Here is a 6930-nt window from a genome sequence, read left to right on the forward strand (position 1 = left end):
TTCCCACAGTTGTTAGGTTGGCTGGATGTCCTTTGGGTGGTGGACCATTCCTGATACACACAGGAAACTGTTGAGCGTGAAAAACTCAGCAGTGTTGCTATTCTTGACACAAACCGGTGCGCCTGGCACCAACTACCATACCCTGTTCAAAGGCACTTAAATAGTTTGTCTTGCCCATTCACCCTCTGAATGACACACATACACCACCCATGTCTCAATTGTTTCAAGGCTTACAAATACTTCTTTAACCTGTCTCCTCCCCTTCATCTACACTAATTGAAGGAGATTTAACAAGTGACATCAATAAGGAATCATAACTTTCACCTGGATTCACCTGGTCAGTCTGTCATGGAAAGAGCAGGTGCCCTTAATGTTTTGCATACTCTGCGTATATGTCAAGCATAACGAATGACTCTTTCTCGTGGATGTATGTCTTCATTGTTGTCTCTCTCTTTTCTCTTTTATGTCAAAACCAGCCTGATGAGAACAAGCACAACCTGGCGCTACAGTTCAGTTGGAAGAATGGAATAAAACCCAAAGGCAGCATCTTCGTTGGCGTCAGTCCTGAATTTGAGTTTGCCCTTTTATACCCTGTGTTTTCTGTTCTCACCCAATGAGCGTGTCAGTGTTCTTCCGTATCTATGAGGTGGACGTCGTCTGTCACCACTATAACAAGAAGCATATCGGCACAACCTACCCTGTTCTTGTGAAGTACCAATACGAAGAAAAAAACCTAAAAACCCTAATCAAACTTATCAAATACACTCTCATCCATGTGTCACGAGTATTGTTTTTGTCTTTTTCATTTAAATAAAGATAAAATAAATCTGTAAGTGTTCTGTTGCTTTATTCATTATTGCTGCACTATCACACAAAAGCTGAATATTGAATGTGAAAGACAGTATCAAGAAGAACTGTCAGCACAGGATGCAATCTTCAGAGGTAACCTCTGTATCATTTCACTATTCAAGTTCCTGAATAGTGAAATACACTAAATTCTAAGCCAAAATGTACAATAACTGGAATATGGATGGCTATTCTTTAACTGTCAATGGTAGATGCCAGTGTCACGGACAGAAGTGTTAGTTACAAATACAGTGGCGATCGGTGCCATTTAAGATGAGCATAGCCTTATTTCTATTAGAGCATATTAGATGACTGTCATTAATTTTCCATTCACCCAGTTCAATGTAACATTGATGATACTCAAATTGTCCCTATACCCACCATTAGCTTGCTACAACCTAGCCTATGAATGAAAGTTTACAATGTAGGTGCACACAGGTCGAGAGAAAGATTTGAGGTGACAGACAGTGACGCATTCAATACAACCTTGCATATTCTTGCCTGCATCTACTTGATCTAGTGTGTAATCATTAGTCCAAAAGTTGCAAACAAGAGTTTCTATTGGGCAAATTCAGGTATGTTTATCCCCGTTTCATTCCATTTGCTTCCGTTTAAGAAACACATTACATTTACGTCATTTAGCAGACGCTCTTATCCAGAGCGACTTACAAATTGGTGCATTCACCTTATGATATCCAGTGGAGCAACCACTTTACAATAGTACATCTATATACTTTGGAGGGGGAGGGTAGGGGGGAGGGTTAGAAGGATTACTTAATCCTATCCCAGGTATTCCTTAAAGAGGTAGGGTTTCAGGTGTCTCCAGAAGGTGGTGATTGACTCCGCTGTCCTGGTGTCGTGAGGGAGCTTGTTCTACCATTGGGGTGCCAGAGCAGCGAACAGTTTTGACTGGGCTGAGCGGGAACTGTGCTTCCGCAGAGGTAGGGAGGCGAGCAGGCCAGAGGTGGATGAACGCAGTGCCCTTGTTTGGGTGTGGGGACTGATCAGAGCCTGAAGGAACGGAGGTGCCGTTCCCCTTACAGCTCCGTAGGCAAGCACCATGGTCTTGTAGTAGATGCGAGCTTCAACTGGAAGCCAGTGGAGTGTGCGGAGGAGCGGGGTGACGTGAGAGAACTTGGGAAGGTTGAACACCAGACGGGCTGCGGCGTTCCGGGTGAGTTGTAGGGGTTTTAAGGCACAGGCAGGGAGCCCCGCCAACAACGAGTTGCAGCAATCCAGACGGGAGATGACAAGTGCCTGGATTAGGACCTGCGCCGCTTCCGGTGTGAGGCAGGGTCGTACTCTGCGAATGTTGTAGAGCATGAACCTACAGGATCGGGTCACCGCCTTGATGTTAGCGGAGAACGACAGGGTGTTGTCCAGGGTCACGCCAAGGCTCTTAGCACTCTGGGAGGAGGACACAATGGAGTTGTCAACTGTGATGGTGAGATCATGGAACGGGCAGTCCTTCCCCAGGAGGAGGAGCAGCTCCGTCTTGCCGAGGTTCAGCTTGAGGTGGTGATCCGTCATCCACACTGATATGTCTGCCAGACATGCAGAGATGCGATTCGCCACCTGGTTATCAGAAGGGGGAAAGGAGAAGATTAATTGTGTGTCGTCTGCGTAGCAATGATAGGAGAGACCATGTGAGGATATGACAGAGCCAAGTGACTTGGTGTATAGCGAGAATAGGAGAGGGCCTAGAACTGAGCCCTGGAGGACACCAGTGGTGAGAGCACGTGGTGTGGAGACGGATTCTCGCCACGCCACCTGGTAGGAGCGACCTGTCAGGTAGGACGCAATCCAAGAGTGAGCCGCGCCGGAGATGCCCAGCTCGGAGAGGGTGGAGAGGAGGATCTGATGGTTCATTGTATCAAAGGCAGCAGATAGGTCTAGAATGATGAGAGCAGAGGAGAGAGAGTTAGCTTTAGCAGTGCGGAGAGCCTCCGTGACACAGAGAAGAGCAGTCTCAGTTGAATGACCAGCCTTGAAACCCGACTGATTTGGATCAAGAAGGTCATTCTGAGAGAGAGAGATAGATAGAGAGCTGGCCAAGGACGGCACGCTCAAGAGTTTTGGAGAGAAAAGAAATAAGGGATACTCGTCTGTAGTTGTTGACATCGGAGGGATCGAGTGTAGGTTTTTTGAGAAGGGGTGCAACTCTCGCTCTTTTGAAGACGGAAGGGACGTAGCCAGCGGTCAAGGATGAGTTGATGAGCGAGGTGAGGTGAGGGAGAAGGTCTCCGGAAATGGTCTGGAGAAGAGAGGAGGGGATAGGGTCAACCGGGCAGGTTGTTGGGCGGCCGGCCATCACAAGTCGCAAGATTTCATCTGGAGAGAGAGGGGAGAAAGAGGTCAAAGCATAGGGTAGGGCAATGTGAGCAGGACCAGCGGTGTCGTTTGACTTAACAAACGAGGATCGGATGTCGTCAACCTTCTTTTCAAAATGGTTGACAAAGTCATCCGCAGAGAGGGAGGAGGGGGGGAGGAGGATTCAGGAGGGAGGAGAAGGTGGCAAAGAGCTTCCTAGGGTTAGAGGCAGATGCTTGGAATTTAGAGTGGTAGAAAGTGGCTTTAGCAGCAGAAACAGAGGAAGAAAATGTGGAGAGGAGGGAGTGAAAAGATGCCAGGTCCGCAGGGAGGCTAGTTTTCCTCCATTTCCGCTCGGCTGCCCGGAGCCCTGTTCTGTGAGCTCGCAATGAGTCGTCAAGCCACGGAGCAGGAGGGGAGGACCGAGCCGGCTGGGAGGATAGGGGACATAGAGAGTCAAAGGATGCAGAAAGGGCGGAGAGGAGGGTTGAGGAGGCAGAATCAGGAGATTGGTTGGAGAAGGATTGAGCAGAGTGAAGAGATGATAGGATGGAAGAGGAGAGAATAGCAGGAGAGAGAGAGCGAAGGTTGCGACGGTGCAATACCATCTGAGTAGGGGCAGAGATGAGTAGTGTTGGAGGAGAGCAAGAGGGTAAAGGATACAAGGTAGTGGACGGAGACTTGGAGGGGAGTTGCAGTGAGATTAGTAGAAGAACAGCATCTAGTAAAGATGAGGTCAAGCGTTTTGCCTGCCTTGTGAGTGGGGGGGGGGGGGGGGGGGACGGTGAGAGGGTGAGGTCAAAAGAGGAGAGGAGTGGAAAGAAGGAGGCATAGAGAAATGAGTCAAAGGTAGACGTGGGGAGGTTAAAGTCACCCAGGATTGTGAGGGGTGAGCCATCCTCAGGAAAGGAACTTATCAAGGCGTCAAGCTCATTGATGAACTTTCCAAGGGAACCTGGAGGGCGATAAATGATAAGGATGTTAAGCTTGAATGGGCTAGTGACTATGACAGCATGGAATTCAAAGGAGGAGATAGACAGATGGGTCAGGGGAGAAAGAGAGAATGTCCACTTGGGAGAGATGAGGATTCCAGTGCCACCTCCCCACTGACCAGATGCTCTCGGGGTATGCGAGAACACGTAGTCAGACGAGGAGAGAGCAGTAGGAGTAGCAGTGTTTTCTGTGGTAATCCATGTTTCCGTCAGCGCCAAGAAGTCGAGGGACTGGAGGGTAGCATAGGCTGAGATGAACTCTGCCTTGTTGGCCGCAGACCGGCAGTTCCAGAGGCTGCCGGAGACCTGGAACTCCACGTGGGTCGTGCGCGCTGGGACCACCAGGTTAGAGTGGCAGCGGCCATGCGGTGTGAAGCGTTTGTGTGGCCTGTGCAGAGAGGAGAGAACAGGGATAGACAGACACATAGTTGACAGGCTACAGGAGAGGCTACGCTAATGCAAAGGAGATTGGATTGAAAATTAACTAAACAACTGGGGAAGCGAGAGAGCAGGGCCTCCCTCACTAACACTTTTCAACAGTATCGGCGGAATGAATACACCCCTGATCACATGCAAACAGTTAACTTTTATAGCCACACAAACAGCTCAATATATTCCTTCTCACATCTACGCTCTCTTCCTCTCACCTTTTCCCTTTGCTTGTGGACTTCAATGCACAACACATCAGCTGTCTGTGACCAGGTGAAAAACCCTTTCCAAGCCAAACCATACCATAACTACTATACACGGTCTACATCATTGTCACCATTAGCTAAAGTAACGTCATGGTCAACATAGCTAATAGAATTAACGCGTTAGTAAACCAGCTACACTCATGCAGTACAGTGTACAGTCAGTAAGCAGTTACACTAACGAGCCCCGGTGGCAATACATTTGTAAAACCAAAAGCTTACCTTGACTTGGAAGAGTTCCAGTGTTGGATAGCCATAGCCAGCTAGCTAACATAGCATCCCTCTGTTTGAGCCGGGTGTTTGAGTAGGCTAACTAGCTGGCTGCATTTGCTAGCTAAGTAAGTGGAAGTGAAGAAAAAAAATCTTTCTCTCTTGCTCTGTCATTTTTTAAGAAATTGTCTGTTGTCTTTCTCTATCTTTTAGTCAACTACTCGCCACATTTTATGCAGTGCTAGCTAGCTGTAACTTATGCTTTCAGTACTAGATTAATTCTCTGATCCTTTGACTGGGTGGACAACGTCAGTTCATGCTGCAAGAGCTCTGATAGGTTGGGGGATGTCTTCCGGAAGTTGTCATAGTTACTGTATAAGTCTATGGAAGGGGGTGAGAACCATGAGCCTCCTAGGTTTTGTTTTGAAGTCAATGTATCCAGAGGAGGATATAAGCTACACCATGGTGCTACCCTATAGAGTGCAGCTGAGGCTACTGTAGACCTTCAATGCCAAACAGTGTGTTTTAATAAATTATTTGGTGACGTGAATATATTTTGTATAGTTTTATCTAAAAAAGATCACTTTAAATGTTTCACTATTTTTATATTTAAGAAATTCCCTGAGGATGGTCCTCCCCTTTCTCCTCTGAGGAGCCTCCACTGTACAAATATATTTGCCAGTGCGTTCTGTTGGGGCAGTAGAGTAAAGAGCGAGACCAGGCTGCTGAAAGAGCAAATGCTACCATGTTTTGGAGTCTTGATGTCACAAGCTCGCAAGAGAGGGACAGTGAGTGGGTGTGGCCTTGTATTTATTTTACTAGGCAAGTCAGTTAAGAACAAATTATTATTTTCAATGATGGGGAAGATACAAGAAGCTGTGGGAGTTGTGGAAGATTGGTATCTAACATGGGGTTTAGGATGTCTGTGGCCAAGTCTTGCTTTGTGGTGTATTCTAGGAGGAAAGTTAAATATGTTAGGCTGTAAATATACAGTCAGGATATAGGTAGGGTGTCTGAGTTTAAGTATTTAGGTATGTGGTTTGATGAAAGGCTTACGTGGAAGAGACATGTTGAGCATATTTAAATGAAGTGCATGAAGGTACTGAACCTCATGAGGGCAGTGGCAGGATAGGGGGTCGTATAGACAAACATTGTTGTATATGTATCAGGCATTGATCAGGTCATCTTTGTGTGTTATGGGTGCTTTGTATATGGATCAGAAGCCAAAACGGTACTACAGCGCCTGGATAGGATACAGTCAAGGGCCCTGAGATTATGTGTGGGTGCCTTCAAAATGATACCTGTTGAGGCATTGCAGGTGGATAGTGGGTAACTGCCACTGAGGATAAGATGGGACAAACTTGCATTAGCCTACTGGGCGAGGTTGAAAGGGAGTTAAGAAGGACATCCTGCAGTCACGGCAACTGGGGAATGCTGAGAGCGAGGAGTGGTTAAGCAGAAGGTGTACGGGTGGACAATCAGGCAGAAGGTGGTAGAATATGGACTGGTGGAGAGAGAGATAGGGCCGGAAATTGCATTGGGGAACGTTCCTCCGTGGTTGTTTCCGAAACCAAGTTTAGATGTGGACATGATTGAAGGCAGGAGAGAATGGGGTGAGGACGTGAGACAGTGTGTGGAATGATATATAGATTATCGGTTTTATTTGTTTTTAAGGAAATATACAGATGGTTCAAAGGCTACAGTCAGTGGTAGGCTGGGGTCAGGGGTGAATATCCCCGATTTCAATATTAGAGTATATAAGCAGGTTAACTGATTACGTGTCAGTGTATGCGGCCAAGTTGATGCCATGATAGGCTTGAGATGGGTGGAGGAGGTGAAACCACTCAGAGTCTGTTAATGGGATTGGAGAGGATAGGAGT

The sequence above is a fragment of the Salmo salar genome, chromosome 04 (genome assembly GCF_965601325.2).
Source record: "Salmo salar chromosome 04, fSalSal1, whole genome shotgun sequence".
Taxonomy (NCBI): Eukaryota; Metazoa; Chordata; class Actinopteri; order Salmoniformes; family Salmonidae; genus Salmo; species Salmo salar.